At 35.7% G+C, this 24044-nt stretch overlaps 1 protein-coding gene across 12 annotated transcripts in view; it reads right to left on the reverse strand.

The window, feature by feature from the left end:
- Positions 1-24044, reverse strand: part of Pcdh9 (protocadherin 9) — an 899165-nt gene that overhangs the window by 67242 nt on the left and 807879 nt on the right. The window contains 2 exon segments of one of the 12 annotated variants that reach the window (NR_197225.1): positions 2599-2659; positions 2938-3028. The gene's annotated coding sequence lies outside the window, so the exon portion shown is untranslated. 12 annotated transcript variants of the gene reach the window in all.

Below are 24044 nucleotides of genomic sequence, written 5' to 3' on the forward strand. Positions count from 1 at the left end.
AGAATTGACATAATTCATGCCCGCCCAAGTTTCAATGACTGATTGCATTAAAGCAGGGTAGAATTCAAGGTGAATGGAAATAAATGTTGAATGAGGTTCCTTTTAACCTCATCAATAGCTTTCTAATACGTCAAATTTTGGAGTTGGAAGAGCACATAACAGGAACTAAATCACCAGTAATTGCCTCACACTAGATACAGTGTTTATGTGAGCACCCAATGATCTCTAAACCCATGCTTCTCTTGGCTGAGCTAATTTTTGATGAAAAACCATTGAGAACAATGGGTCACTGAGAGTAAATGAAGTGGGAGCAACACTGGGTTTCCTCAAGTGCTCTCATATGCCCCAGTGTAGGATAGTTGATGAGGTAATCTGCATAATAACATGGCCCTAGTGGGTTTCTGTTAAGTCAATGGGGCATTGACTATATAGAAAAGCACCAATGGCATCTATTAAGGGGATTGGATCTACAAATTTCCAATGACCGTACTCACCCAACAAGAGGAGTGATACACTAATCTCATCATTATAACCCTTTAATCTTTCAATGGGAAATTTTTGTTTTTTTGCCAGTAAAATAAGCACCATTCCAAAGGGAATCGAATTAAATAAATTCATATATGACTCCCAAATTATTTGTGTATGGATATTGTTTGAATTAAACATGTGTAAATAGTTATTAATTCAGATCATGAACTTAATGAAAATGTGCTTGGAACAATGTGAAATCAGTGTTCATATGGACCTGATAACAGAGTGAAGGTAATCTAATTCTGTAGTAAAAAAAGCGTTGAACATTTATGCCTCAGTTTCTTTTACCTGCGATTGATCTCTCACTCTCTCTCTCTGTCTCTCTGTCTCTGTCTCTGTCTCTGTCTCTGTCTCTCTCTCTCTCTCTCTCTCTCTCTCTCTGTTCTCCCTCTCTGTCTCTGTCTCTCCCTCTCTCTGTCTTTCTCTGTCTCTGTCTCTCTGTCTCTCTGTGTCTCTGTCTCGCTCTTTCTCTAAGCATTTTCACTATTGATACTCATACTCAAAAGAAGTTTTAAAACTGAATTACTGAACTAACATTAAGTGAACAGTTCATGATGCTTGTTGTATTAGCAAAAATTTAAAAGCATCTAATGTACAATTCAAGTTATAAATCCTTTAATTGACCAGTTATACACTTAGAAATGTATAACTTTTAACCTTTTAAATGGCCCAAGTATTAAATTATTTTTAGAGATACATGCCATAGGACGAATTAATTGAAGCAGAATAGGTTAATATGGTATATGATAGCTACTGTGTAGTTCAAGATTTAAACAGCTATCTAAGATTTCTTACGTATCCATTAAAGAGACAGTATTTTTAAAGATTACAGTTTTAAAATATTGAAGAATATCCTTGATATTAAAATCAATGGCAAAAATGTGTCCTTGTTGAAAACTTTATCACCCTTGAAGGCCTCTGTGCACTGCATGAACATGAATTTGAGACACTCAATCTATGTGATCAAGTCATCGTTCTCTTAAAATTCTCCAGAATCTAGAATTGGTACATGTATGACTCTGTTCTGCTTAATTCCTCTCTCTCTCTCTCTCTCTCTCTCTCTCTCTCTCTCTCTCTCTCCCTCTCTGAGTGTGTGTGTGTGTCTGAGACAGAGACAGAGAGACAGAGAGAAGCGGAGAGACACAGAAAGACGGAGAAAGAGAAAGAAAGACAGAGAGAGAGAGAGAGAGAGAGAGAGAGAGAGAGAATTTTTAAAGATGACCTATGAATAACTACTGGATAATGTCCTAACCTTTCTAATCTTTACCTTTGTGGACAGCTATGAACAGCACTTTATAAGGCACATGTTGTTCTAACTTATACCTCCCACCATAAAGAAAAGATTTTCATTTTTGACTGAGAAAATTCCTTTAGATTTTTATTTTTTATTTTACCCAATTTAAAAACAATCTTTTCAGTTGTAGGTAAGTTAAAAGTGGAACACATATTTCTTTGAATTCTGGCAGAGGGCGTGGACACAGAGGCATGTTTTAGGTACAAGGGAAATGAGAAGAGGGAGAATTATATGGCATAATAAGCAAATATGTGCGCAACACTAACTATGGTAAAAGAAAATTTTTGGTGGATTTATTCTAAAAGGTACAATCCGAAAACATGGGAGGAGGTTTTAGAGAAAATGATTTCACAACTTTGTTTTTGCTTAGTTTATAGCTTCAAGATAATCTTTACAGAAAATTCTGGAGCCAAATTATGTGAAACCCAGATGGCAGAGATCAAGTTGTATTGAATTTCATATGAGAAAATGTACTTAAATATGAATGACTATATTTGTACATGTGAACATATTCCTTTCATGCATAATGCATCCATTTTCCCATGTCAGTGTACATATCTCCATGAACACACATTGAGCCTTGGCATAATGATGTTGGGCCTACTACTTTTGCAGTTTCTAAAGAAACAAAGTTTGCTTTCTCACTTTTTATATAACTTTTGTGCTTATTTTACTTAAACACGTTCATACAATGGATGGAGTTTGAAAAAAAATCCTCAAATTGAATGCCTACAGATACTCAAATACGTTTACCCAGAAGAACTGTAACTGACCTCATGACCAATCTGAAGTCTCAGAAACGTGTTCATCATTCAACGTTAATTATGACCGCAACTGATAAAGATATAATAATAAAAGTAGTTAAATTCATTTGAACAAGTGTTTGGAGCAGGCACTTACTTTCAAAACAGTAAGTTAGTAAGCTTATTTAAAATATTCTTGTAGAATTAAAACCTAGGATATATGAGGGGAAAGTTAGAAATATCTCTTTCCTACCTATTACAATAAATTATAAAAAATCTATTATCACCGTGATTACAAAATGGAATGTGTTAGAAAATCACAACTCATTTCTATTACAGGAGAAAGAAACTTTCTATATGAAAGGAAACCTTGGAGAAAAATAGACTCTTCTTCTTCCTTCATCAAAGTAAAGCACAGAATGATACTCTTGCATTTTTCCTCAGAGCTCTAAAGATGATCCTGAAAACAAGAATGAACAGAATTTTACAACAACAGTCAGTGAGCCTGGAGGATTTGATCAAATATAAGTTCTGGTACTAATGCTGTCAAAACCAGCGAGACTCAGAAAGTGTCTCTCGCAAGCCTGTCTGTCATCTGATTTCTGTGGCTCTGCATTGCAGAGGTGAAGGTACATTTTAAGGAGTTCATTAGATGGCTTTCTGTAGGCATCTCCTCATCCATTATCCTTATAGGGGAAGGAAAACAAGGGAACTGAAATCATCTCCTTTGGTACACACTGAACTGGAGCTGAGATAAAGCTCATTTTTTCAGTACCATCCCACACGTTGTATTCTAGTTGATCATAAGGCAAAAGTGAACTCCCTGTAGCAGGAAGACTGCAGAATGACAAGGTTCTTCTTTAGAGAAATGTCACTTAATGGCTCTTGTAGTCCAACTGATGTGCCACCTCTGGAGAACATGGTTGTCTGACAGTTATTTCTGAGTCATCTTGGTGTATTTGAAACAGTTGGTACTCTCCCCGAGACACTTGTCAACATGTACAGATGATGTTTTAACTGGCACATTGTCACCAACTACCTCACACTGGGAAAAGCTGAGTAGCTGTGAAAAATATGACTTTCAATTCTAGAGACTTGGAGGATTAGTGACAGAAGCAGACCCTTTTAGTTTATGTCATTTTTTAAAAAATTTAAATGTGTGAATATTGCATGAATGGACAATTGGTTGAACATTTTTATTTTGTCCTGCTGTACCCTAGTAAGCAGTTCAAAAGAAACAGACTTGTTAGGTGAAAAAATAAAATAAGAAAAAAATGGTTATTCTTTTTTTTAACTCATATGAGAACAGCAAGTAGAATTGATAATGGAGTTCATTTAAAATAACGGCCACAATTTTTTGTTTTTGCCATATTTCCTTTTGTCTTTGAATCATCAGTGACTAATACATCATATGTAAGTGTTAAGGTTCTAGTGAATGTTATCTAATATATTCATGATTTTATTATGGGACGAGTCAATATGATTAAGACTGGTAAGATGCACACAGGCACATATGTTATCATTTTTTTATCTAAAGTATCCCCCGAAGATTATGTGCTAAAAATATGGTGTTAATGCAGTGATACTGAGAGGGAGGAACTGGGCTTTCACAGGTTCATGAGGACTTGATTTCATGAACCCATTTAGAGGTTCATCATTCTACAGGCTTCTGGGAGGTGATAGAGATTTGAGAGAGGAAGATTAAGGGAGTCAGTCTTCAGAATGCTTGGGAGGAATTATTTGTATCTGTTTTTTTCTCAAGTCTTTGCATATTGGTTGCCCTAAGAAAAGCCACTAGCTTTGCTCTACTCTGTGGCCCCCACCATGATGCTCTCCCCTACTGAGGTAAGAAACAATGAAGCAAAGTGATCATGGGTTGAAACCAGGGGCAAAATGAGTCTGTGTTCATTTGGTTGACTTCACATCATTGATTTTTATCACATCACTGAAAACTAATGCAGGGGTAAGATGGGAGTTCAAAACTTCCACAAAAGAAAACCTTCCACAATCCAACTGTGTATTATTAAAACTGCTACTTTTAAATATGCATATAATGAAAACTTCTAATAATTATTACAATTAACTAAAGCACTCTGAAATGTATATAACAGTACAAAATAATGAACAAAAAGTCTAGTATTTTTTAGACATTTATATAACACTTTATAATATATAATAAGCATATATATATATGTTATGTGCATAAGCTTTTTGTCTGATGCACACATGTCTGCCTGTTCAGCAAGTGTGTGCAGTTCCTCAGAGGCCAGAAGAGGCTAGATCCCTAGATCTGGAGCTATAGATTATTTTGAAACACCCTGTAGGTGCTGTGAATCCAACCTGGTTCCTCTGGAAGGGCAACAAACGCTTTTAACTGCTGAGAGACCCTTCCGGCTGCAAATATTTATTCTTCTAAAAGAATCGATATGTTTAATAAGGTTCCCTTAAAATTGATACATAAAGACTAAACATCATTATTAGGGATAATATGATATGCTTGAGGTCCCTAATTTTTAAGACCTTAGTAAAATACACCCATAATTAGAAGAGAAGAGCTTGATAGCTTGAAATGCAAAGTAAGAATAGCATCATGAAAAATCTCAGTTACCCTGAAATCACCAAGAAACATGCTTTGCATGCACTGAACTGCACCCTGTAGCTGGCAAATTCATCGACATAAATATATAAGTAAGGCTATGGGATATATTTAAGGAATAAAATGTTAGCTGTTTAATTTAATTTTAAATTTTAATTTAATTTAACTTTGGTTGAGCCATCTTAGATGTTTTCTTTTATACATATAGTCATGGACATAATGTTTTTACACGTAAACAATTAATACAACTATTATTCATGTGTACTTCTAAACCAAATCTACATTAAACACACTAACTTAATTCAAATCCATTTCAAAACTGTCAAAAGACTGAGCAATAAAATGAATTTATGGGGATACTTTTAAAAAAATGTATTTCTATTGATAAATGAAAACTTGTGCTCACATCAGTCTAAATTGAGAGCATAGCATGTAAAATAAGAAGCAAGCAAATAAATACACAGCACTGTTACCCAAAAATGCCTGTTTTATGTATACCTATGTATATGTATGTATGTATATATGCATATGTACATGTATATGTGCATGTGCATGTGCATGTACCTGTACCTATATATGTATGTATATAGCTTCTAACATGTATTAGAAATATATTAGAAGCTATATCTTTTCCCCAAGGGAAGTCTGTTCTTAAGAGATTAATTGCCACATTACGTAACAGGACTGAATGATTCTGGGTCCAGATTTTTTAACCAACAGTAGTTTAAGTTCAATGTTCTGGAATGGAGTAAAAAGGCTGCCACTAAAACCTGAAAGCTGTGACTGAGCCCTCACGTAGGGAAGAAGATGACTGTAGATGATGTGCAAAGGATGACCAACCAGGTACCAGCATCCTCTCTGTCCCTTTGCACTCTATGATGAGAAGATAGCATGTAAGCCTTCAGTGAAAAGACCTAGTAAGATATGTTTTAAAGATGACTCAATTTGGGGTTGGGGATTTAGCTCAGTGGTAAAGCGCTTGCCTAGCAAGCGCAAGGCCCTGGGTTCGGTCCCAAGCTCTGAAAAAAAGAAAAGAGAAAAAAAAAAGATGATTCAATTTGTGGAAAACCCTTCTATGAATTTTAAAATCTGTTTTAAAATTCTCCATGTCTTGAAGTGCACCCCAGATGCCAAGATGTAAATATATTTATGAAACACAAGATTATTTAAAGCTGGATGCACAGAAAAAATTTAAGTGATGTATTGAAAAACAAATTTAGCATTACTAGTGCAAATACCATTTTTAATTGTTTTGAATGATAGTATTAAATAAAAATATTATATTTTAAATATATTTATATATTATGTTATATTTAAAAGTGATTTCTTTACGTGACATATTTGGAAACATTTTTCAGTATATAACGGTGAAATTTTATAATGCAATATGTACCCAAATTTTTGAAGTAGATATTAATTGAAAATTCCAGTATATTCTTTCTCTTTCAAGAAGTGTTTGGCATTTTAATTTAGTTGTCTAGTTCTGGCTACAATAATCCCCCAATGTCAATAAAATACATTGGTATGAGAAAATATTTCTGATAGGTTTTATAAGCAGGGAGGAAAGCAACCTGGTGTTGTACAGTTAAAGTCCACACAACCTATAGAATAGACTTGGTTGGGTATCAAATAATGTATAGATTAAATAATCATGAATTTGCAAGATTGGAATATGTAGGGTTTTTTTTTTTCTCTAAAACAAAACTAGGAAAGTTCAAAGATTTTTCTGTGGCTTGGGTGTGCTTACAAGTGCCCTTGGTAGTCTTTATAAATGCCTGCATCTGCAGAGCATAAATGTGTCTTAATTACAGGTTTTTTTAGGGTGAACATCTGTGCCCTTCCCTGCAACTATGTAGATACTTGGTTGATTACGTGAGAAGGCTGTGTGGTTAAATTTGTACACTGTACTTGCTAATTCATTTTATTTAGTATAAATCAGAAATATTTAAAGGTTTGTATTACTTTGACATAGAGCTACATGCTGACATAATTTTGTTTTCTGTAATTACTTTACAACACAAAATTAGAATCATATCGGTTATTTTAACCAAAATTTGCCTTAAGAAAATGTCTGTTCTACTTTTATTTATTTTTTTATGAATCCCACACATTCTTTTGCACCTGTTAATTTCTCCATTGTTAAAGTAGAAGTACAGTGATATTAGGGTTTTGAAGTTATTCTCCACCATGTTCCTCATTATATAAATAATTTAAATTATGGGGAAGAACATAGTACCCCTTTTAAGTCATAACATATTAGTCCAAACATATAAAGTGTAACTAGACTTAGATGCAACAATGAGTCATTGGGCTTGACCAACAGTGTATGTTAAAGCTGGCATAGCAGATTTGTGGTTGAAAGACTAGTAATGAAATGTTTGACAGAATGGTCTGAAGTTTTTGAATGTATTAGAGATGACATTTATTTATTCAAGTTTTATAAACAGATATTCTCCAGAAGCAATGGACACACATACTTTTAATTAGCTCAGTCACATACTGGGTGGGACCTACTCCAAGGGAAGTACAAAAAAAATTCAAAAGTACCTTGAATTGTTCAATTTGGACATTTTGCTAAGTTACCATTAGCAGATATCTTAGTGATGGAGGAAGATGGGAGTGACTTTCATAGGTAAGGCCTATGCCTAGCATCCATGAGTCACAGGTCCATTTCCATCACCCAGGAAGTGCCTTCACCAACTTAACCACACCTTAACCAGGACTATGCCTGACCTAGCTAGACTTTTGGCCTCCCAACGGTCAGTGCCATTAGTTTTGAAAAGGTGCATCTTCAAAATCTCTTCTCTGACTCTTTGAGACATGAGTTTTCTTCTATCAAGCAGGCATTTCTTTAAGACCAAGAAGCCATCTATCATAAAAAACATGTAAACCATGGGCTAGTCTCTGTGGGAGACTCTGGGACCACCTTTACTGAATTACTATGGTTATCCAATACAGGTGACTTCAATACACAGTCCAGGCTTCCAGAGGAAGTCTCGAGATTGTCCTTTAATTCACTCCCTGTAACTCTAGGCAAATGCTCTTGATATCCCCCATATTGTAACAACTTTTGAGTCAATTCTTTTTTTTTTTATTTTTGATGAACACATATTATAATTCTAACAGCTGTTACTATTTCTTAGCAAGTAGGAATTCAAATCACACATGCAACTATAAATTTGATCTTCTTTCCAGGGTAAATCATAAAGTAAAATGTTACTATGCATATTGAGAAGAATGGTGGATATAGTTCTGCAGTGAAACACTGGCCCTTTCTAGCAAAAAGTGGCCTGTCTGTTTCAATTCCCATATACCCTGCCCCCTCCGAAATTATAGCAGTGATCATGGCACAGGATTCAAAATATTTTTTTATTATTAGAGCTATAGTTCTGGTTATAAGTCTATATTTACATACATATAATTTGATTTTAAAAATAGCACAAATGCATGCAAAAAGCTGCTATGCTTGAGATAATCTTTAGTCACATTTTTCAAAGTCTTTTTTAAATCATTGATTTTAGAGAATTTCACTCTGAAACAAAGTCAAACAACAGGGGAAAGTCTAATAGTTCATTCAGTCAGTTTCCAGACATCTTTTGTTTACAACTCATGATTAATATCTTATCAGACGCGGAGATATTGGTTCTTCTTACTCCAAGGTTATAATTTAGCTGAATATTTGCCTAGCAGTCCCTATTCTTTGTCTCTAAACCAAAAATTATATATTTTGAAGAAGTTTTTGTTCAGTTAATCAAAGCGTTATTTTTCACTGGGGGGATAAGTATACAAACATATTTTGTAACATTTCACACAAATGGTAACTGTGTGGCAAGTAATGCCTCCCTTTGAAATGACTGAGAACCTCACAACTCAACAAATCTTCCCTTTAATTTTATCTACCCTGGAAACAAAATGGAGTTTTAATGTGGACAGTCCACTTACAATACCTTTTAACAAAGTATGAACTCTGCTGACTATTTTTTAGTTTTCGAGATACTGAGCTTTTTATATGACAAACTGCTAAACCCACAGATAAACTACTCTGAATAAGAATAGTTCTATGGTCATTACCAACAGTCATCCTTCAGGGATCTATTTCAGAAACGATCATTTCTCAGTCTTTGGATTAGATCAAGTGTAGAAGCCAATACTCTGGTGTCCTTGTATGACTGCATTGGATGCTCAGAATAACTGTAGGTACTTTGCCTAGAAGATGTATGGCTCTCAGGCTACAATGGAAATCCAATGTTATTACTGTTCTACTTGATCCCATCCTGTCTCTCAAATATACATGCATGACCATCTGTAAATAATCATGAGCATCTCTCCCCTCACCAAATGCTCAAGCATTTGATTTGCTTATTTATTCCCTGCAAGAAAATGCAGTGACTACTGAGTGGGAGAGTGGTTTTCTAAAATATCCTAGAGGAGACTACATGATAAGAACACAAACATATTCTTCCCTCAAGCAGCAAGTTGGAAGCTATTTCTTGTATGGTATTTGGGACCCATAAATAACACCTGTGCAAGGTGGAAAGTGCTAAATGACATAGAATGAAAGGTCTATAAAGTACTCCCTGAGTTCTGTGGAGAAGCAAAGTAAAACCACTTGGTCATAGATGGTTTCAGGATTTTAATAGGAATACGAAGAGGTCACAAAGGATCTGGGCTGAGGGACAAAGATGACTGTAAAAACACTCCATAGAGTAAAAAAATCACAGAGAAAGAGACAAGAGAAGAGAGTGAAGGAAATATGCAACTAATTCAACATGTGCAGAAACTAGGTCTAGTAAAAGGAAAAGTTGGAAGAAGGGGAATTAGGATGGGGCTACCCACCCACCACAAAAGTATTAATCCAGAATTGCTCTTGTCTAAAGGAAATGCAGGGGTAAAGAGTGGAGCAGTGACTGAAGGAAAGGCCATCCAGAGACCACCCCACCTATATTACAGATCCAGCCTATCTGCAGACACCAAACACAGACACTATTACTAATGCCAAGAACTGCTTGCCAACAGGAGCCTGATATAGCTGTTGCCTGAGAGGTTCTGCCAGCTCCTGACCAATACAGATGTAGATGCTCACAGCCAACCATCAGACTGAGCATGAGGACCCTATTGAGGAGTTAAGGGAAAGACTGAAGGAGCTGAAGGGGCTTGCAAGAACATAGGAAGAACAAGAATATCAACCAACCAGATACCCCCAAAGGTCCCAGGGACTTAACCAGCAAACAAAGAGTACATAGTGGCTACTAATGGCTCCAGCTGCATATGTAGCAGAGGATGGCCTTATCTGGCATCATTGGGAGGTGAGATCCTTAGTCCTGTGGAGACTAGATGCCCAAGCATAGTGGAATGCTAGAGTTCTGAGGCAGGAGTGGGTGGGCAGGTGGAATGCACCCTCATAGAAACAGGGGTGGAGGGAAGGAATAGGCAGTTTGTAGAGGGGAATATGGGAAGGGGGATAACATTTGAAATGTAAATAAATAAAATAACCAATAAAAATAAGGTGAAATATATATAAACTCAATCCTCAAACTAAACTGGTTTTTAAAAAATATTCTTTTTAATAAACAGGGATTTATCAAGCAAGGATTGACAACCTTAGTTATTGTATAACACTGTCATCTGACAAGAATCAAAGGAAGATTGGAAGGAGGAACTGTCCATCAGCAAGAAAAGTTGCTGAAAGCCTTATTTATAATAGCCAGAAGCTGGAAAGTTGCCCTTCAACAGAGGAATGGATACAGAAAATGTGGTACATCCACACAATGGAATATTACTCAGCTATCAAAAACAATGACTTTATGAAATTCATAGGCAAATGGATGGAACTGGAAAATATCACCCTGAGTGAGGTAACCCAATCACAGAAAAACACACATTGTATGAACTCATTGATAAGTGGCTATTAGCCCAAATGCTTGAATTACCCTAGATGCACAGAACACATGAAACTCAAGAAGGATGACAAAAATGCGAATGCTTCACTCCTTCTTTAAAAGGGGAACAAGAATACCCCTGGCAGGGAATAGAGAGGCAAAGATTAAAACAGACACAGAAGGAACACCCATTCAGAGCCTGCCCCACATGTGGCCCATACATATACAGCCACCAAACTAGATAAGATGGATGAAGCAAAGAAGTGCAGGCTGACAGGAACCAGATGTAGTTCTCTCCTGAGAGACACAGCCAGAATACAGCAAATACATAGGCGAATGCCAGCAGCAAACCATGAACTGAGAACGGGACATCTGTTGAAGGAATCAGAGAAAGGACTGGAAGAGCTTGAAGGAACTCGAGACCCCATATGAACAACAATGCCAACCAACCAGAGCTTCCAGGGACTAAGCCACTACCTAAAGACTATACATGGACTGACCCTGGACTCTGACTTCATAGGTAGCAATGAATAGCCTAGTAAGAGCACCAGTGGAAGGGGAAGCCCTTGGTCCTGCCAAGACTGAACCCCCCAGTGAAAGTGATTGTTGGGGCGAGGGTGGTAATGGGGGGTGAATGGGGAGGGGAACACTTGTATAGAAGGGGAGGGGGAGGGTTAGGGGAATGTTGGCCAGGAAACCTGGAAGGGGAATAACAATCAAAATGTACATAAGAAATACTCAAGGAATAAAAAGAAAAGAAAAAGAAAAGAAAAGCTGCTGAAGATGTGGGTCTGACCATATGGACACGGAATACTTTAGGTATAAATTGTAAGCAAAGGTGCATGCTGGAGAAAGAAAGTTTGAAAATGATTGACTACTAATACAATTGTAAAGGTAAACCAGAACTCAATGATAAGATTATTTTAAATTATTCTGGTACCTATGGTGTCCTACACAATAGAAAGTAGACACCCTGATGCTAAGGCAAATTGTCAAAATTAGAAAGTAAATAAAATATCGAATTTCACTCAATCTGGCACACCTGTTTCTAGTTTATATTAAAAAAAGTAGAGCAGAAACTTGTGCCAGTCCCTCAGTTGTGTACTTACATTCACAGCAACCTTGTGTGCAACTGACAAGTATGAAGACCCCAAGACGTAGGAAAACTAATCTACTATAATCATACCGAAGTTTGTTGTAACTTATAATAATGTGATTGTTGTTACCAACTGTCAACTTAATGAGGTCAAGCATCACCTGGTCCTAAGGTTTCTGGGCCTGTCTGTGGTCTGTAGGTTGAGCCATTCCCTGGAAGAGGTCATGGTCTATGCAGCTGGAGTATGTTGACAGAAGGGCAGAGTTATTATTATTCGATCCCTGGTTGTCAATAAGGTGTGACTAGACGCTCTGATATCCTAACACCTTGTCTTCTCCACCCTGAAAAATTCTATTCATGTAAACTGAGCCAAATAATCCTTTGTATTTCCAGGTGCTTTTTTTCAGTCACCTGATCGAAGCATCAGGTAAAACTATTATGAGAAGCCATGTTGAATTTTGTGGACATTGTGTCAAGCTAAAAAGCCAGCTGGAAGATAGTCAAACAATCTTTGAATTACGTTATATGAAGTGTTAAGAGCAGCCATATGTACACATGGAAAGTAGAATGAAGACAGTGAGGGAGTGGTAAAGGGGATGAGGGAGTGATAAAGGGAAAAATTGGATGAAAAGTATGTAATTGTATAAAATGAAAGCATTCAGGACTTTGAATTCCTAACAGTGGATATATAATCAACATTGCTTAGCTCTGTTCTTTGCAGGAAGGAAATGGTGAATTTTATATTCTGTTTCTTGTATCATAAATATATTAAAACAATTAAAAGGAGTGAATCATAGAAGTTCCTTGTTAGTACTCAGTTATTAGCAAAATAAATAATGAAGGAAAAAATCCAAAAAATAAATAAATGGTGAAAGTAATTATTTTCTCCTTCAGAACAATTTCCAAGTGTCTTCTCTGCACGAGAGTAAGTGCAACATGACAGGCTTCATTTCCCCTCTTGACTTCTCAAGCATTTTATTTATAAGATATTACAAAATTACTTTATGACTCAATTCAAAGAGAGGCTTCATCTGAAATGCTACTTGTTTACCTCATGTGATTATTAAAGCCTTCACATGCATTTATTCATTGCTTCATATTCACCAAAGCTAGACTTTACCCTCATCTATCTGCTGACCTCCTTGGTAAGTTCTGTGTAAAAAAATAATACCACTGAAAGACAAGTGGGACCCATTGTAGACAACCAGCCCTGGACCCCTGCGGCAAACTCTGAGAAGAAACTCGGTAAATGAGAATCAAAAGTATGAATCCTTTACTAACTTGGTATTTTAGATATATAAGATATATTTTAAATTTTGGGAATTTGTTTCCTCTTTGTTACAAAATTTTAGCAAGCACTGATTTTTTCTTTTAGTGGACACCTTTTTGTGTTCTGCACAAAAAAACAAAAACGAAACAACAATGACACCAACAAACCCTTGCCGATAATGAGTGTTTCTGTGAACTTGACAGGATACGAAAGAATTGAGGAAATACAAGCATCAAGGAGGAGTTAAAATGATGGAATAATACTACTTTTGGAAATTTGATTAGGGGATTCTTGTTCATTTTAGGTTATAGCTGTCAGGAAGGTAGGGACACAGGGAGCAGCAGTTTCTGTCGCTGAGCTCAGCTCTCTACACGTGTTATTTTATTCAATTTTCACAACAATTCAAGAAGATAGACTTTTATTCTCATTTCTTGGATGAGGGTTCTATAAGTAATTTGTCCCAGATCACAGAAGTAGTCAGTGGAGACTAGATTTCTAGCCAGCCCACTTTAGCTTCTGTATCTATGCATTTCCCATAACACCATTTGATCAGGCTTCCGCCTTTCAAAATGCACCCAGGTGTGTCATCAGAAAAATCATACACCTAGGCAGCATTTCATCTTCCAAATCTAAACTGTCTCTAACTGGAGGGCATATGTCTATAAAACATTATATTCTTCTGCTGAACATCAGGGTGTATGTCTTTGATAAGGACTCACTGCTCAGAAGAGTTTAAGGGCCAAAAAGAATGAGCTGGTGTTTTTTCTGGAAGAAAAAAGTTGACTCAGAGCAGTGTGGCATTGCACCCAAAGAAACTCAGGTAGTCAATATTCTTCTCATAAAACTAGACTGCCAGCTGATTTCCTACACAGAAAATATTCCAAAGAGAATGCTATCCAGTCATGAATAACTATTAAAAAAAATCTGTGTTTTAGCAAAGGTTAATATGTCTTCCATTGCCTCTGGTATATTTAGTTAGCTAATTGAATGCTGTCAGCAGAGTCTAGGTGGAATTAGAATACTTATTGTTATTTCAGAGTATTATGCATGCTCACTGATAGGAGTTCTTGAACATGTCATCAAATTTCTTAGCAATAACTCATACTGTTAACTTAGTGAGAAAATTTATGTTTTTCCACTAGTTCTGACCCACTCAGTACCCATGCTATACTTTACTCAAAGCTGTAAGGGAAGCGATTCGTCTGGATTATAGGTAAGTAGGATGCATGTCATTATAGCAAGGAATGCATGTTGTAATGTAACAAGTAAGAGATTAATTGTCCACATTCCATCTCTAGTCAGGAAGCAGTGAGTGAGAAGGCAGAAGTTCAAAGCTACCTCCTCCAGTAAAACCCCCTAACCTTCCTTAACATCACCAGTGGCTATAAACCAACTGTTCAAACACAAAAGTCTATGGAGGGTATTCTGCAAACTGCAGCAACGTCCTCTTAATGAATTTGATGCTTTCCTGATATTACAGTTTCCAACTAATCTCACGGTCAGTGTTGTGCTCTTTACGACAGGATACGTCATTGTTTATTATTAAAAGAGAAAGAAAAAGTATTTAGTGTTCTAGCCTCAATCTTGCAAGAAATACCAATCTGTACGTTCAGGGGCTTGGAAATAAGAGATGCCAGGGTAGGTATCCAGGATGGATTTCTTTAATCTTGTGACTAACAGTGTTTTCAAAGTTGATTCTTGCAATATTCTCTGACGAACTTAGAGAGTCAGTGAAACCCTGCTTAAAGACACACATGAAATTGCTGTCGGAACTAAGAAAGGACAAACAGCTCACTGAGACTTATGCATGACAACAGGACAGAGTAGGGATTATGGCACAATAAACATTCTATATAATTCAAAATCAGGGGAGTGGAGGCACAAGCATATCGCCCTCAACTGGTTCTTCATTTCCAGGGATGCACTGAGCTTCTATTTGGGTCAAACTGCTGCACGCAATACTTAGAAATAAAATCATGCTTTAGTTCTCCTCAGTGAATACTGGGCAGCTAATGACTAGCAGATGTTCCACTGACAAACAAAAGCAAACACAAATAAATACAGTTCATCCTCAGAAGTGACTTCTCATGAACTTAGACAATTTAACGTTCCTGAGATGTTGAGTCAGTGAGAAAAAATATGCGAAAAAAGCCTATATCTCCACATTAAATATCACCAAATGTTGAAGGAATATAGAAAGGCTGTATTAGAAAACCTTGTGCACGAAACCATGTGATAGAAGAATTACATTCCTTTAATCGTTCCTCTAGGTAAAATGCGTGTCTCTCTGGTGACCTAAGTTCTAGACTGAGGCCATCCATCTTCTATGTCATAAAGCCAGGGAAACACCTCTCCACCTCATCCCTGCTAGCTCTCGTCTCCAGCTAGTGTGCTGCCTACGTAACCTGACTTATGCTCTTCCTCAAAATCAAATGAAAATTGTAACTTTTCTTCCTTATAATTTTCCCACTTACCTAATTTCACATTTTAGTTATTCAATGTACACATTACTAAGATTAGTATACTAAATAGGAAGTTTTTTTTTCCGTGAGAGTTACATTAGTCTCCTTGAGAAAGCAAAATGAAAACAAATGTACCTGAATAAAATCAAAACCAAAACTGTTTCTTTAAATTATGTGTGAATAAATTGTGTGCAAATTCAACAAAAAAATGCCATAAAAGGATGAAAATTACATAACTGTAATATCAGTAAACGATAAAAAAAATGGCCATAGCATTATATGAAAATGATTGACAAATGACTATATGTTTACTTGTTTTAAATTAAAATGCTGTTGGTATTCCTACTTTATGGAGCATTTAAATAATCAACCATCTGTTCAGGACAATAGCATTCATTGTGAGGCCTTCTGTTATACTTAATTATAAGTAGCAAAATAAAAGAAAATGGCTATGTTGACAAACAGAATACTGGTTTAAACCCGCTTATCTAAGATGACCTAAATATAATAAAAGCTACAGAAAGGAGATTGTGTGTTGTTCTCATCATATTGTGTACAACGGACCACCATAATTTAAATTTCTGTTTTGTTTGCACATGAATAGAAGGGAGACATTCTACTGTATCACATTTAAAACAGATCCTCTAAGTATATGTCATTGTGTAATAAGTACATTATAGGAAAGTTGTTCTCCAGTGTCAGTGGATCAGCAACAACTAGGGAGTATGTCAAATCCAAAGTCAATCAAGAGGCCCAGGATGTTACTGAGCATGATGCCTTTCCCACAAGTTCCCAGGAGACATTTTTTTTCTGATGGTCCAATGAAAACTTTAGAAGCTGACATTTCAAGATTTGAAAAAAAATAATCAAAACTAATTTGCTCTAGAAAACATTTCTGCATAAAAATTTTCAGCCATGCCGAAATAACCTGAAAAAGCAGAGCATATCCATAATTCAGCAGAGAGGATCAACAGTTGCTTCTCCACTGATGCATCCCAGAGTCTCCTGGCGTCAACCACAGGAAAGGATTCAGAAAAGAATAGCAAGAAAACCTTCTCCCTTCCTAACAATGGAAGAGAGCAACTGAGTATTTATGGGAATAATCACATGCAGCAGCATGTGCTGAGAAATATTTGGGAAGCACAGAGATAACATTCCATCTGCTTCTTCTCTTCAGTTTTGACTATAGAATTCCAAGAGGATAGATAAGCTGCTGGTTATCAACCTTCTTGTACCTGTGTGTCCATCTTCATGTTTTGTGATTTTTTTTTGGCTGCCAGTATTCTATTTTCTCCTCTCAATGATCTTACTCCTCATGTTTTTATGTTACTATCATATATGCAATTGTTCAAACAAAATCAATATTCTATAACTCAAATTTTGTCACACACCAAATCTAAATGAGGGTCTGTTCATTAGTAGAACTGATGGAAATCTATTTGGAAAACATGTTTCAAAGCTATTTGAATTTCGGAAAGGAAAGATAATTCATTCAAACAGAAACTCTGGGTTACATTTTCTATGCCTTTTCTTTAAAGGATTGATTACAGAAATAACTTTGCCAAAAAGCCCCGAGGACGAAGAGAAGTGCAAACTGTGTGTTCAAATGAAAATAGATCTAATCACAGGAACTCTACTGGAATTGCTTTCATTCAACATTTCAAAGATGTAATAATATTTTATATCATCTCGCCCAAGCCCTGGGTTTTGTGAGAAGTAATCCATCCAGAGTTCATTTTACAGCTGTTAGCTTCTTAACTGAAGATGGGTAAGTGCTTGCCTGTAACCAGAGACACGCTCTGTGTCGAATAGCACTTTCGAGATAGGACAACGGGTAATCTTTATGTATCCGTGTCTTTTTAACTATAAATGTTCACATTGACTCCATCAGAAAATGCCATTAAACTATTGAATTCAATTTTTCAGAGTTAAATAAGAAATCTGGAAGCAACATATGGCTTTGACTTAGAAACTGAACTAAAGGCCTATGATTGCCCAGGGACGTTACAATTTCTGCTGCTAGACCAGAAACTTCTTGTGGTCAGAAGGTACTGTTTTATATATTTATCAAGGATATTATAGGGACAAAATCTACAGTCACTAAAATTATAATGGTAAATCATAGCAGTTGCTGTAACTCTGTATGCATTAACCAGTTTGAAGTTTATAGTAATAAAATTTAGTCCTAGAAGTATCATCCCATCTATTACTAAGGGAAAGTAAGGTTATGAATTTTAGGAATCTCAAAAATATAAAAAGCACCACAGGTCCTTTGGTTGTTTGAGCCTATGACTTGCTACTAAATTAGGAAGACAACAGTTCACCAGGGAAGTCACCTTCAAGCTTTCAATAGATACCCTTTGCTTTTTAAGGGAAAGCATGCAGAAACAGAAATGAAGAATTTTCCATTGCATAGGCAGTCCCTACCTAATTGTTTAGCAGGGAGTGTCTCAACAATCTGTACAGCAGATGTGACTACCTCACTTAACACTAGCAGATGAAGAAAATAAGGGCAGAGGAGTCATATGCTAATAGAGAAACAGGGAAAGTGCTGTCTGCGCATCGATAATACACCTCTCTCCGGCCATCTGTCCCACCATGTGTGCTATACGTCACAAGAGGATGGGAGAAAGAGCAGACAGCTGAGTGCAACTTATAAGGATTTTACAACAGAAAATATGAGAGCTTGCAACAGCAGTGTGACCCCAGGGGATAAGAGTGCTTATTAATATAACAAAAATATTATTGAAGCAAGTTAGAGACTAAATACGTGAAGTGTTATGTAGTCTAACAAATACTAATTGCGGCCGATACTTCCTTATTTTCTGCGCCATAATCTGATGGTCTTTGTTAAGCAGTGAGAAAAAATTAGGTAAGATGAAAGGAAATGACTGCATAGAAGATTTCTGTGTTTAGTATACATTATGACGAATGGATGAAGCAAAGGTTGGAAGAGACTTTAGATGGCAACATCGACCAAGAAACCATGTTATGAATCTCAGAGGTCTGGTATCCACTGTGTTCATTCCTTTGGGATTTCCAAGAGAACCATCAGCATCATGGTCTAGCATATCCGGGTCCCATGATAATTCATGTTTTTTTTTCCTAAACTTAAAATTATGGAGTACAAAAGTTCTGCTCCTGTGGGGTATAAATTGATAATTAAATGCTTGTGAGAGGATTGAAGGCTAGGCTTTCATTGGTTAATGAGCAGGCAGTATAGAGTGGCAGGGATAGATGAGAGGGGCAGACAGGAGGTAACAGTATAGATGAGGTTAAGACTGAACATTTGCAGGGGTGAGTGGAGTCAGTGAGCTACAATGTGCTTGCTCTGCACAGCAGTATCCTCCCAAGAAGAAGAAACTGAAGAGCAGCCTGAAGACCATCAAGGGGTGGACGTGTGTTCCTGAAGAATTAGAATGAATATATATATATATATATATATATATATATATATATATATATATATATGTTAAAAAGTTTAAACCACCATCTCTGAATTACATGTGTGCAGTGACTGTGAAGGAATCTGATGCCAAAGCCCAGCTTTCCAGCTCGCATTTCCTTAAAAGGAGATACTACATTTTTGGCTAGGAAACCATTATGAATAACTAGTTGGGGAAAAGGATCAGTGTCTTAAAACAGATAAAATCACAGACTTGCAAACTCACTGGGAATCATGGCACATGCTCCTGATCCCCATACACAGGGGCGACAGTGGCCCAAGGACCGCCGGGTCCACACAGTAAGAGGAAATCCGGTTAGGACCTCAGAGGGAGACTCTGCCTGTCTACAAAGACTTTATGAACGTTTGTATTAAAATAATAATAAACACAAAAATAATTTAAAGGGGCTGGTGAGATGGCTCAGTAGTCAAGAGCACTGACTGCTTTTCCAGAGGTTCTGAGTTCAAATCCCAGCAACCATATGGTGGCTCACAACCATCTGTAATGAGATCTGATGCCCTCTTCTGGTCTGAAGACAGATACAGTGTACTTACATATAATAAATAAATAAATCTTTAAAAAATATAATTTAAAGAAGGAAAACCTAGTTAAATGCAAAACGGCATCAGGGATTAATATATAATATTTAAGAAAATATCTTTATACATTTCTCAAGAAAAAAACTGACACTGATCTGAAACAGTTTGCCATCATTCACTTAGATTTTATTCCTTCCAGTAGAATAGATTTTGTTTCTTAAATTAATGAATATGTGAAAGTAGATTTTCAATTTTGAAATACTAAGTAAAATTAGAAATATGATAGCTTTATATTTGTAAATTTTTGACAAAATTAGATTCTACTCCATCTTTATTTTTTAAAATAATATGTAATATTCTCTTGATTCATAGATTTTAGTAAGGTATTTTAAAATAATTGTAAATACTCTTTAGGAATCTGGAATTGGCAGAGTAGTGTACAATCTTCACTGTACACTGGAATTATAATAAGCTCAGAAGTTAACATATTTTGGGAGGGAAAATGGGCAATACATTTTGGTAGTTAATAAGCAGAAACAAAGATGCATGGAAGTTCAATATGCATCAACCCTACATGAAAATATGTGAAAGCAGTAGGGATAGTCTTTCCCAAGGAAGAGCATGCCATTATCTTATTGAGTAATAAACGATGTGCTCTAAAAACATACATACAAGTATTACTACACAAACTTAGTAGGTTGTACTTATATTTGAACAGGTAAACAGATATATAGACAGAACAATTGACAGAAAAAGAACAAGAATGTTTATATGAGAAGGATTGGTGGCAAAAGGGAGGTAGGGAAGGATATAACTATACTATACCCTTAAAAAGTAAAAATACCATTTAAAAGGGTGAAATAATCTATTCCTTATGTGACATAGAAACTATAATAGGATTCAATCCTAAAATGAAATATTCCAATTAAACAGAGTAAGAGACATAATATGTTCTACCAATTTTAGCAGTTTGTGAAACAATTTATATTTAAAGCTCTACTCTCAGAAGAAGAAAAGAAGGAGGAGGAAGAGGAGGAAAATGAGGAAGAGGAGGAGGACCTAAAAAGTGAGAAGAAGAAAATGAAGAGAAAATTTTACTCAAAGAGAGAATTTGAAACGGTATTTTAATTTTAAAAGGTGAATATTTTTCCTTTTAAACACCACATTTTGGCTAAAGATTTTAAAATTTCTTATATGCTGGAGATAAACCTCCATCTTATGATTTATAAATATTTTGAAGTTACTATGAAGAATATAGAACATTGACATTGAAGAGTAAAAGAATAACCTGCTAGATAAGTGTGTTGACATCTCCGTTTTCATTTTATGACATTCTTAGTTGAGGATAGTGAATGATGGCTCTCAAATAACAAGGGAACCCCTAAGGCACAAAACCTCTAATAAGTTTTTGAGATTTTCACATATGGGTTAAAATGACTCAAAATGATATTCCACTTAATATATTTCTTTTAGATTGAGTTTTAGGAGCAAACTATTGCCTTTTAAGATCTAAAAGTTTCTTCTGAAAAAAAAAAAAAACACTATAAAAGGAGGTCCTAAATAAGAAATGGCTGTGAAGGAGCCATCTTTGAACTAATCAACATCATGTTAAAAAAAACTAATCAATTGGATACAAAATCACAAAAGAAAAGTAGAAAATTTAAACTCTATGTGTGTATGTGGTTAACATTATGAAAATGCTGCTTCAATTTGTCACTCCTCCTTGAAAAGAAAAATCTTTCTGTAAGCATCTTATATATTAGTAGTTTTAAAACTCTCACCCAGAATCAACTTTAGAACAGCAGTAAATTAGACAGGAGTTTTTAAGTTGTCTCTACATGGCTATAATTAAACTCTCACTTAGAGCATTCCAAGGGCAATCTCATTGTGACGAGGAAAACCTAAGAGTAGAATTATTAAAAGAAAGAGGAAAATGTGGGACTTGGCACACATTCTTGCGTAAAGGGTGCAGGCTAGGCAGGGTGATAATTTCTTCTGAAAAGAAGTCTTTATACCAAGAACAAAAAGTAGAAGAAAAACAGTACAACCTTACTTTTCACAGCTATGATTAAAACTGAAATCTTTCCAAAAAAAATCTATTAATTGTTAAACTTTTCATTTTCTAAATTCACAGAGCAAACGAAAGTGCTTCTTCAAAATGACCTTCATTCAAATCCAATGTATGCCAATAGGTCAAAATCTTTGAAGCAAATCCAATTAGCATGAATAGGCCACATAGCCCATGGGTAAAGAAAGATAACTGGTTAAGACCTAAAAATGGGGATAATATTAATGTCAAATGTGGCAGAGTTTCTGAACGTAGAAATAGTAGCTTTGTTGAGTTTCGTGAAGAATGTCTTATCAGGTAACAAGGAATCCACCAGTTACACTCTAAGTTGTTAAATACATAAATATAAACTATGTAAATAAATAAATTAGATGAATTAAAAACAGAGCACTCCTGTTGTGCAACATGTGATGATATTTCCACATGTAATAACCTAACTTGTAACATCAGCAAGTAAAATAAATTATGGATAAAGTTACAAGTTATCTGATTGCTATACTTTAAATTCTGAGTATACACAGTATTTCTACAAATAAAAAGAAACTTCAAATGTTTCGAGGTCTAGTGGGGTGGGTGGGATGGAGACATCCTCTTGGAGACAGGGGTGCAGGGAGGAGGTCTGGGGTGTGGAACAGTCGGAGGATGGACCAGGAGGGGAATAAAATCTGGAGTGTAAAAATAAATGAATACATACATAAATACATACATAAATAAATGATAAATAAATAAAAATTATTTCACGCTAATACCTTCTGAACAACAGTCTGTCAGTAGAAAAGGAATTTAGCTTCATTAATATGCATGTAGGAAGTTTTGAGGCTTTCTTTATTATTTATACACTAACAAGGTTGATTTAAAGTTATGAATTCCACTTCCCCCTCCCCCTTTCTCCAAGGAAATCTTTTTCTTTGGTGCTCCTTCTTTGTTTGAAAAGTGCCAGAAGGAAGCATTCTACCTCCTCAGGGAAGTGCAATGTCATTTTCAAGGACAGCACACATCAAAGTGAACTTGCTAATTGGTTGTAGTTATTTCCCAAGAACTTTGAGTGCTGAAAAGTTCCCAGCAACAACAGTTTATGTGGAAGCAAATCTGACCCTTTGACCTTGGCAGACCATCACTAACAACAGAAGACCATGTCAAGGTGTTTGTTCGTTTATCTTGTCATTGTTTTTGTTTGTTTGTTTGTTTGTTTATCTTGTCGTTTTTGTTTGTTTATTCTTTCGTGCTTGTTCTGCTTTCTTCCTCTTGGTATTATGACAGTAACATAATCATCTTTCTTCACTTACCAGCTAAAGGTAAATGCTTGGGGAATGTGGAACAAGGACGATTCTTCCAAATAATCGCATTGCATAATAATTGAGAAATATGTAAATTAGATAATCAGAAAATTCTTAAAAGGTAATAAATATGCATTAAAGCTATTTATTGGTTGCTCTGCGTTTCTACTTTTATTCTCTTTTGCTCTCTAAATAAAATCAATGTTTTAAAACCAGTAATTTAGCTACCACCTTCACATGAATATCTTGAATTTCTTCATTTTAGCACTGCAAACTAATTGAGAATGCTAGATAATTCAAGATAATTCAAGATGATTCAAACGAATACTGACTGATCCAATGGAAATAAATGGCCTAAGATAGCTTCAGCAGTTTCTTCATGTTCGTGTATTTGTCTCAGACACTTGATTGTTAATTACACACCTGAATTTTGTGGTGGGAGAGTTATGAACGTGTGTGTTTGTGTGTTTGTGTTTCTATATGAATGACTATAGGAATATTCTTACTCTGGTATGTTTGGGGAGTCAGAGGGCAATCTTATGTTTTGCCCTTTCTTCAAATTTGTTTGAGATAGGATCTTTCTTTCAGTTGCCTGTCATTATATACATGAGGCCAACTGTGCTGGAGTTTTACCTGTTTCTCCTTTCATAAGAAACACTGATATATATATATATATATATATATATATATATATATATATATATACTATTTTAGATAAATGGCACTGAATGTATCTTAATAGACATTATTGTGAAATAAATTTTCTTTTTTAAGCAAAGTCGGATTCCGTCTTATTTTTTTGAAATTTACATATTTTTGTTTGATTTGCTTTATTTTATCACT

This window comes from Rattus norvegicus, chromosome 15 (genome assembly GCF_021556685.1).
Source record: "Rattus norvegicus strain SHRSP/BbbUtx chromosome 15, alternate assembly SHRSP_T2T, whole genome shotgun sequence".
NCBI lineage: Eukaryota > Metazoa > Chordata > Mammalia > Rodentia > Muridae > Rattus > Rattus norvegicus.